The following is a 10,443-nucleotide window of genomic DNA, read 5'->3' on the forward strand; positions in this document are numbered from 1 at the left end:
CGGAATATGATAATTACGTTTTTTACAATATTTCTTCTCTTTTAGAGTTACAGGTATGTAATTCTTCAGATCTTTACTAGGTTTTTGAAATCCATTCTTCGGTAATTAAATTTACATGCCAATCCCTGAACAGTTTTCCTTTCTTTGGGAATCCCTGTGTACCTCCAAATCTCTATCACTCCACCTCTTCTCCATCACACAAAACAAAAATGCAATCTCAGTAAAAATGCTGCAGAGTCTTTGTAAATGTAAATGTAAGACTAGCCCCCCAGACCTAGAGTGACCATGTAGCTCAATTGCTTGTGATAATCCCCATTTATTTCTGCTGACCAGGATTATTATGAATAGCCCTTTTACTATCCAAATCTTCCAGTTTGAACAATAAATTACAGGGCTACCCTACCTAGTCTTCATTTCAACTAAATTGTTGGCAAACCTACTATTTCACTAGCTGACATAAAATGGCTACTAACTTCCTATAACCTCTTGCTGTCTGAGATGAGTCTGGAATACTAGTTTTTATTCTATACTCCAACACATTAAAAGATCATTAAGTTCCTTAAGAATCTTATGCGGTAAGTCAGAGGTCCTATTAATTTGCATTATCCGAGTATGAAAATGAGTCACTGTTGACCAAGTTTAAGGTAGAAGAGAAGATGAATATCCTGATTCTTGATTTTTTAGTTTGCTGCTCTTTCTACTAAAGATCAAGTAACACGTATAACATTTGGAAATAATTGGCTGAATGAGTAGGACTTGTGCAGATCTGAGATAAAAGCTATACTTAAAGAACAAAGAAAAGAGAATTCTCAACCATTCAGGCTTTGGTGCATGAATTATATCTGGTAGCACAAGCAGAATTATCAGTACACTTTTCATTTCTTAAATATTTACATTTGGTAACATTAGAAGATTGAAAAAGATGTTGGAGTCCAAATTGGCTATTTTAAAAGAGGGGTGCATTTACCCATGCTGATGTTAGTAAACACATGTTATGACTCAATAGAATGTTTGATTCAGCAGAGGTAGTTTTTCAATTAATTTATTGATTTCACCCACTTGCTCGCATACAGTCCTGTGTGTAATGGGACGAGTTTGAGCCCCTTGCTCCGTGTTCTGCCTTCTTATATCCCAAGCCATATACTTTCTTAATTTTCACCCAGTTCACTTTGTTTTTATGATCTCTGCGAAGACACTCCCCTGCTCAGCTCCTTAAGCTTCTGTTCCTCTTTAGTCTTTTATCCCTTCAAGTTGGCTATTTGCCAAACAAAAAAATGTAGGAAGTTTTGCTTCCATACTTAGCTGGTGAGAGGAAGTTTGCACCCCTATGAAACTGGATTATATGTGTCACGAAAGTTACTCTTACATGCTTTACTAGGGGCACATATCATTTGAAGGTGAAACATATAGGAGTAAAGGCTAGAGTTGCCAGATAAAATGCAGGATGCATAATTAAATTGAATTTTAGATAAACAACAAATAATTTTCACTATAAGTCTCAAATATTGCATGAGACATGAAACACTTTTATGAAAACAATCACTTATTGTTTCTCTTAATTTCAAATTTACCTAGATGTCCTGGATTTTTCTTTGTTAAGTCTGGCAACTCCAGAAAGAGGGAAGGCTGTTTGAGTACTCATAATGCTACTTTGGTTTCTAGAATAGAAGATTAAAATCCCTCGACACAAAAATTAGGATAGTGAAGGTAGCCAATGATACTTTTTCTTCCTTTTCTTCCTTTTCTCTCTTTTCTTATTTCCCTTCTGCCCTTGTTTTTCTATTCTCCATTTCTCAGAAATAATAGTAACAGTAACAGTAGCAGCGAATACTAATGCTATTGATAATGCCTGCCTTTGTATACTTTCAGATGTATCGTCTTACTTGATTGTTATTGATTTAGTGATTTTTTCCCCCATATAGATACTGGAATTGGGGGAAAAGGAAAAATCATCACAGAAATATACTTAACATTTCTCTGTGTAGACATATTCTTGCTGTGAAAATAAACTAAAACTTAAGGAAGGCAGGCAAAATGAAGTTGAGACAGAAACCAGATGAATTCAGAGCCCAGAGCTTGCTCCTAATGATCAAATTTGTACAAGGGCTTTATTTCTTAGATGAGTCACCATACTGTCTTCTTATTAAGTAAAAGGATTTTAATTAAATGTATTCAGCCTGGCAAAGTATGGAGGAAATTAAGCAGACCATACTTGGACAACTCTATAATGAACTGAAGAGGAATACTGAGGCCAATGTTAGAAGTTAAACCATTGTCACTTCTTGGCCTCTATGATTTTAGCAATATAGGTCACAGTGTATGCAGAGCTTGGATAGCCATGTAATCAATCTTATTTATATTTTTAGTAATGGGGGAGTTCTTTTAAGCATTTGGTCTTAAGTAATATTTCTAAAACATGAGAATTTTAGTAGATGATTGAGAATCGTAATGTGAAACACACTGGTGGATTTTGTGCTGCAACGAGATAGTGATTTTTAAATGTTTTTTTTTTTTTTATCTTTGAGAGAGAGACAAAGAGAGAGAGAAAGAGAGAGAGAAAGAGAGAGGGAGGGACAGACAGAACGGAGGCCAGAGGAGCTGAAGCGGGCTCCAGAGAGAGGGAGAGAGGAAGGGACAGTGGGGGGGGGGGGGGGGGGGGGGGGGGGGGGGGGGGGGGGGGGGGGGGGGGGGGGGGGGGGGGGGGGGGGGGGGGGGGGGGGGGGGGGGGGGGGGGGGGGGGGGCACAGTCTGAGAATTTTTGCTTTTTAATTGATGTGTTTAGATCATTTATCTTTAACGTTATTGTTGATATGTCTTGGTGTAAAATTACCATCTTGCTATTTTCCTCTTATGTCTTCTTTGTTTCTCTTTTCTTTTTCTGCTTTCTGTCAAATTAATTATATAGTTATTATTTTTATCTGATCGCTTTCTTTCATGTGTGAGCTACTGCTCTTTATTTGTTACATTAGTGGTTTCTTTAGGATTTATAGTATACATCTTTACCATATCACAATACACTTTTACATTATACTATACTGTTTAATGTATATAGAGTCTTATAATAGTATTTTTCTATTTCATCCTCCTCAAATTTGTGCTATTATTTTCTTACATTTTACTTCCCTCTAGCCTATAAACACCACAATATGTTGCTATTTTTGCTTTAAAAAAATGATTCTGTTTTTAGATATTTTAAAAAATAAGAAAAATTCATGCCTACCGTTTCTAGTTCTCTTTATCCTGTTTTGTCCATCCAGCTTTTCATCTGCCATCCATCCCTTTTGCTTGAAGAGCTTTTTTTTTCAAGTTTAGTTATTTGTTTTGAGAGAGACAGAGACAGCATGAGTGGGGGGAGGGGCAGTGTGAGAAGGGGAGAGAGAGAGAACCCCAAGCAGGCTCCCTACTGCCAGCACAGAACCTGGTGTGGGGCTTGAACACACAAAGCTGTGAGATCATGACTTGAGCCGAAACCAGGAGTCAGATACTTAACACACTGAGCCAGCCAGGTGCCCCGAAGAACTTTTGTTAACATCTCTTATAGTGTAGGTCTATAAATGTCAAATAATTTCACTTATGTATATCTGAAAAAGCCTTTAACTTTGAAAGATATTTTTGGTTGGTAAAGTTACCTACATTGAAAATTCTTTTCTTTAAATACTTTAAAGCTTTTTTTTTCTCCCATTTTTCTTCTAGCTTGTATTGTTTCTGACAAAATAAAAAAAAATCTACTCTTATCTTTATCTTTGTTCATTGGTATGTAATGTGTGTCATTTCTCTTGGAATTTTAATATTTCTTTATCTCTGGTGGTAAATAATTTTATTATGTGCACTGGTATATTCTTTGTGCTTAGGTTCATTTAATTTCTTGGATCTGTGGGCTGATAGTTGTCACCAAGTTTGGGGGGAAGTGTCAGTCTTTACCTCTTCAAATAATTTTTCCACTTCTGATTCAGGCATTTCAATTTAATATAAATTTAACTTCTTGATTTGCCCCATAGTTCACTGAAACTCTGTTCTTTCTGTCTCTCTTCATTTTGAATAGGCTTTATTGCCATTGCTTCAAGTTCATTAAACATTTTTCTGCATGGTCTAATCTACTACTAATGACATCCAGATCATTTTCATCTTAAATATCATATCTGAATCTGTAGAAGTTCAGTTTGCGCCTTTTTCTATACCTTCTATTTATTGATTTTACATGAGCCATTTTTTCTCTACCTTCTTTAACATATGGAAAACAAGCATAATAACTGTTTTAATGTCTTTTTTCACTAATTTTATCATCTTTATCATGTCTAATTCAGTTTAGAGAGATTAATTAACCTTTCTCATTATGGATAGCATTTACTTATTTCTTTGCATATGTGAAATTTTTTGTTTGACAGCTCAACATTGTGTATGCTGGATGCTGAATCTTTTCATATTATTAAAAATTTTATTGAACTGTGTTCTTTGACAAAGTCATGTGATTTGAAATCAGTTTGTTCCCTTCAGGTTTTTCCTATAAGTTTTGTTATGTAAGATCAACCAATATTTAAACACTTATTAGTATGCTAAATAATGCTTCACAAATTATAAATCTTTCTACTCTGACTGCTTGAACAGGCAATATTCCCTGTTATTTTGATGTCCCAAGTACCTTTTACTAAATTCTCTCTTTCTTGTCTTTAGTATTTTCCTCATATGCATTAGTTGATCTCTTCTCAACCCAATATTTCAGATGGATCCTCTGAAGGTCTCTAGGTTTTCCCTCTTTATGTAGGTCTTTGTTGGCAGTTACCCTGAGCTGCAGTCACCTTGATTTCCCTGGACTCTCAACTCAGGGAGACCCTGGACTCTGACTGTCTTCCTCTTCCGAGAACAACAGCCTGAAAAATTCCTCCAGCAGTAAGATGTGACAATCACAGAGCTCACCTCGTTTCTCACATTTTAGAGATCACTAGCCATTTTGTATGACGTAGAATATCTTGAAAGTCATTGTAACATACATAAGTGCCATGATTTTTAGTTGTTTCATGCAATGTGGTTCCTCTTACTCCATCTCGGATTGAACTGGAAGTCTTTGTGAGGCCGCTTTAAAATTTTTACATTAGGGCAATTTGAGCTATGTATTTGAGAAGATGTAGCATTGTCATCTGAAAAACATACAATTGAAGGCAAAACTTATACATATCATGTGCATATGTTGTTTTGTGTTTTAAACTTAATAAAAGCTCTTGGAATTTATTTTTGTATTTAAGGAAATTTTCTGTTTCCTAACTTGTCATCCTTCAAAAAAGAACAAAGCAAAATAAATCTTTTCCTTATATTGACCCTGTATCATGTATTTAAAGTGACTCCGTGCCATGGAAAAACGATGACTTTTTTGTAATTAGCCAATTTTTTATCCATGCTATTATAACAAAACACCTTAATGGAAATAATATATGGGCACCATTTTTATTTTTATTGAAATATTTTTAAAAGTGACGGGTTCCTGGGTGGTTCAGTTGGTTAAGCATCCAACTTCGGCTCAGGTCATGATCTCACAGTTCATGGGTTCTAGCCTTGCATCGGGCTCTGTGCTGACAGCTCAGAGCCTGGAACCTGCTTCTGATTCTGTGTCTCCTTCTCTCTCTGCCCCTCCCCCACTCACATTCTGTCTCTCTGTCTCTCAAAAAGAAATAAATGTAAAACAAAATTAAAAAAAAAATTAAGTGTACTTTTATGTTCATTTTCATATTAGCAGTTATAATTTATGACATATTTTCAAAGCCCAAGACTTCAATTCCCATAGTAAACAGATAGTTAATAAATGATTATTTGTAATAAGGTCTCCTGTGGTTTTTCAATAGGTGAGAAGAAAAATTGAAACAACTGTTTGCATAATTCAAGTTAAAAACAAATAAGCAAATACAATAAACCTATTATTTGGAATCTTTCTAAGTAGGACAAAGAAAAGCTTAAACTATTGAGGCAATTCCCATACAAACCAATTTGCAAATGAACTATGGGATATTGTTTGCAAATATCTGGGATACTGTCCATGTTCTACTTTGCATCTCCACATTCTGGGAGGGGATAGGGGAATTAAGACAAGTATCTGGATAATTCAGAAAAGAATTATAGGCCATGTTAACAATTGTTAGCTAAGAGTTTCACATGGCACTTATAAAGCAAAAGGCCCATGACAGACTAAAGTGGGAGTAGAGAGCAATTACTTGATTTTTCACAACTAGGAAAGTAATGTTTCTATTGTAACCTTCTCTTTACGGGGAAACTGATGTATTTTAAGCCAACAGAGGGGAATTTCTTTATTATGTTGGTGATGGAGGTGTGCTACCTTATTGACTTAGGTATCAGAATGCTTAATACTTTCTTCGCTGAATTGGCATCATATACTGGTGGAAGATTGAAATAATGGGTGTGATATATCAGGTTTGGAAAGTATGAATAAAACATTAATTATAAATACAATGAAATTGTATGATTTTTATTAAATTCCATTGATATTCTAGATTTAAAAAAAGATAACAAAAAGCTAACTGATTAGTAGGCAACTGAAAGCCACCTATGGAATCCAGAGGGTCTCCTTGGTAGCATAATCTTCAAGAGAAAAGCAGAGAAAGCTGCTTACCAGCAAGAACTACCAAGGTCCAAGAAATGTAAAGCAGATGAGTTATGCCAAAACCATGCTCTTGGTTGAGAAAGAATGGACAGCAAATATGTGGGATAGGATTATCTGGATCAATCTCTACCACAATGTTGAATCCTTAGATTTTCTTTAACTCTCTGAGCCTATGGAAGTGACCTGTCCTCTCTTCCTTATTTTTTAAATTTCTTTAGTTTTTTGTTTGTTTGTTTACTGGTTTATTTTTATTTAGATTCAATTTAGTTAACATATAGTGTAGTATTGTTTCAGGAGAATTTAGTGGTTCATCATTTACATATAATGCCCAGTGCTCATCCCAACAAGTACCCTCTTTAATGCTCATCACCCATTTAGCCCATCCCCCCCACTCACCTCCCCTCCATCAACCTTCAGTTTGCTCTCCAGACTTCTGGGAAGTTAATTCAGAACTCTCTCTCCTTCCCCTGATTGCTACCTCTACCACTACAACAAAAGGTAACACAATCCTCCCTTGGGATCTGCCATCACTCCTCCTGTTTACTACACATAGATCTAGTATTTACTAAGACTAATTCAGAGCAGCATGACCCAATCCAAAATGTGTTGGTTCTGTAACACAGGAAAAGGACTATTCCAAAGAAGCTGCAAGATCAAGCCAACAGGTCCTGGCAGGATATGAGGGAGCACGAAGGTAATTATGTTCTAATTGATTAAGGGGGCAAAAACAAGAGATTGGACAAGTGAAACTATTGGGAGCATTCTTCTGATATACAGGATTTAACTACCTGGCAAGAAATCAAAGAGATGGTGAGGACGATCTATTAAGATGGCTGCTAGAAGCAGAAGAAAAGAAAATACCCATGTAGAGTAAGGTAGAAATATACAATTGGGGCACTTGGGTGGCTCAGTCAAGCGTCCAGCTTTAGGTTTCAGCTCAGGTCATGATCTCGTGGTTTGTGGGTTCAAGCCCTGCGTTGGGCTCCCTGCTGACAGTGTAGGGCCTGCTTGGGATTCGCTCTCTCTCCCTCTCTGTCTGCCCCTCCCCCACTTGTAGTCTTACTGTCTCTTCCAAAATAAATAAAATAAATTTTAAAAATACTTAAAAATGCCATAATTACCATGGCAAAGGGTGGAAGAAGGGATCCAAAGCTGTTTGGTTTCTTTTGAAAGTTGTCTTTTTAATGGATTCACAGAGGGTTTTCAGTATGTAAGGCTAGAAAACCAGAAAAATAATCACCACATAAAGGAATGGACCATTTCCTAAGGTCAAAGAGAATGAACTATAAGGGGCATTTACTAAGAAATTCAGTGTTGGCTGTTTTCTATAAGCCACAGCTGATGGTAGAGGAGATTATATAAGTGGATTCCCAGATAAGAATTGGGATGGTTGAAACAATAGAAGCTATGTGGTAATGATACCACCAGTCTTATCCAAAAGGGTTCTATAGACAATTATATAGATTATTGAACATTGAGGAAAAGGAAGTAAAAGATATCTAGATTTGTACAACCCTTTGAATATAAACAAATAAATCTGCTTGGGAGAGATACGTCTCTAAATCACAGGAGTAAAATAGAATCTCTAGCTTCCTAAACATGTCTGCTTTATGAAGCCCAAGAGGTATTGAAACATGAAAGTATTCATGGAGCACTATCACTCAATTAGTATGTGGCTATGAGTTTGGTGATTGTATTGTTTGTTAGTTTTTTCATAAAGGATCAGAAACTACATTTATAAACAAACAACATTATACATTTATTCTCCTTACCTTTGTCATACTATAGTCAGAATATAATATAGTTTGGATGTTCCACAGAACATTATATGTATCTATTATAATGACATCACGTTAACTAGGTCAGTGATCAAGAAAGATATAGTATGTTGGAGACCTTGGAAAAATACCTAGAAAGGAGAGTAAGCTCTTTTCCTTCCATGCACCACTGAAGATCTCGGTGTTGCCAAGGGCCACTGCCCTACCCGGTGTTACTGGTATTGTAAGAACAAGTTTTATCCAACGTCTTGCTTTGGCAGAGGCCTCCCTGATGCCAAGACCCACATTTTTGACCTGGGGTGGAAGAAGGCCAAAGTGGATGAGTTCCCACTATGTGGCCACATGGTGTCAAATGAATGAGTAGCTTTCCTCTGAAGCCCTGGAGGCTGCCTACATTTGCGCCAAAAAGTACATGGTGAAAATCTGTGGCAAAGATGGTTTCACATCCGAGTGCAACTCCACCCCTTCCGTGCCATCTGTATCAAAAAGATATTGTCCTGTGCTGGAGCGGACAGGCTCCAGACAGATATGTGGGGTGCTTTTGGAAAGCCCCAGTGCACAATGGCCAGGGTCCACACTGGCCAAGTCATCATGTCCATCTGTACCAAGTTGCAGAACAAGGAGCATGCGATTGAGGCCCTACAGAAAGCCAAGTTCAAGTTCCCTGGCTGCCAGAAGATCCACATTTCCATGAAATGGGGCTTTACTAAGTTTAATGCAGACAAATTTGAAGACATGGTGGCTGAAAAACAGCTCATCCCAGATGGTTGTGGGGTCAAATACATCCCTAATAAGTGACCCCTTGGACAAATGGTGGGCTCAGCCCTCATGAGAACCTCAGCACTGCATTTCCCCATTCATGCCTACCAATAAATCCTGCTTCCTGTCAAAAAAAAAAAAGAAAGAAAAGAAAAGAAAAGAAAAATAAAAGTAGAGTGTAACCACTGCAAATTTTTATGTGTCTGCCATAACAGCAAAGTTTTTAGTGGTTAAGGGGAGGCCAGAATATCCCATTCAGAACCAAATATAAATAATTTCATCTTGCACCTCACACCATGACAAAAGAAACGTAACCCCCATTATGTTTCTTTGTGTTCCACAGCTGGTGTTTGCCATACCTAAGAATACCACACCTGCCATACACTGTGTGATATGAAAGGCTACGAGCTTTGATAGGTCTTAGAACAGAAATGGATTAGAGAACATGTCCAGCCATTTAAGTGATATACCCCAACAGATCCTGAGCAATTAGAAATATCAGTGTTGGGGCGCCTGGGCGACTCAGTCGGTTGAGCATCCGACTTCAACTCAGGTCATGATCTCATGGTTCCTGAGTTAAAGCCCTGTGTCGGGTTCTGTGCTGACAGCTCAGAGCCTGGAGCCTGCTTTGGATTCTGTATCTCCATCTCTCTCTAACCTTCCCCTGCTCAGACTCTGTCTCTCTCTCAAAAATAAATTTTAAAAAAATTAAAAAAATAAATATCAGTGTTGAGAAAAACTGTTGTGTGGAGTTTATGGCAAGTCTGGCAAGTCCCAGTAGGAAAATCAAAAGGTCAACTTCTGGTATTAGGATAAAAACTATGTCACCTCCAGTGGAGAATTTTATTCTTTATTGTTTAATACAAGTCCTGACATGCTATTGTGTCCTAATAGAGATAGGACACATGACCATGGATATAGAACTACCTTTCATGAGGTAGGTTCCAAGAGGGTTCTAAGAGGGTACAAGCCAGTTTGTTCCCTCTTAAAGGGCACAAACATGAGCAGGAAGCCCATGCCTTCTGTCCTTGCTTTGACTGTGTTTCAACCTCAGCTCATCTTAAAGCCATATCAATGATCTTTTGGTACAGATAATGAAAAAGGAAAAAAAAAATCCAAGCTTGGCTTGTAGAGGGATTGACCTGGTATATGGGTTCAAGCAGAAAATGAACACTAGCTGTGCTATAACCTCACACGTTAGTGGCTGTAAAATGAACTTGTGAAAAATCTTACCAAAAGCTCCCAAACATCTTTGGGAGGTACAACTGTTAGCCATTTTATGTAGAATGACAAGTAGCC

The 10,443-nt window shown here is 37.3% G+C and overlaps 1 pseudogene; it reads left to right on the forward strand.

Moving 5' to 3' along the window:
* Positions 1 to 9,183, forward strand: part of LOC122469997 — a 78,209-nt pseudogene extending 69,026 nt beyond the window's left edge.
* The last annotated feature ends 1,260 nt before the right edge of the window (positions 9,184 to 10,443 follow it).

The sequence above is a fragment of the Prionailurus bengalensis genome, chromosome D3 (assembly GCF_016509475.1).
Source record: "Prionailurus bengalensis isolate Pbe53 chromosome D3, Fcat_Pben_1.1_paternal_pri, whole genome shotgun sequence".
Taxonomy (NCBI): domain Eukaryota; kingdom Metazoa; phylum Chordata; class Mammalia; order Carnivora; family Felidae; genus Prionailurus; species Prionailurus bengalensis.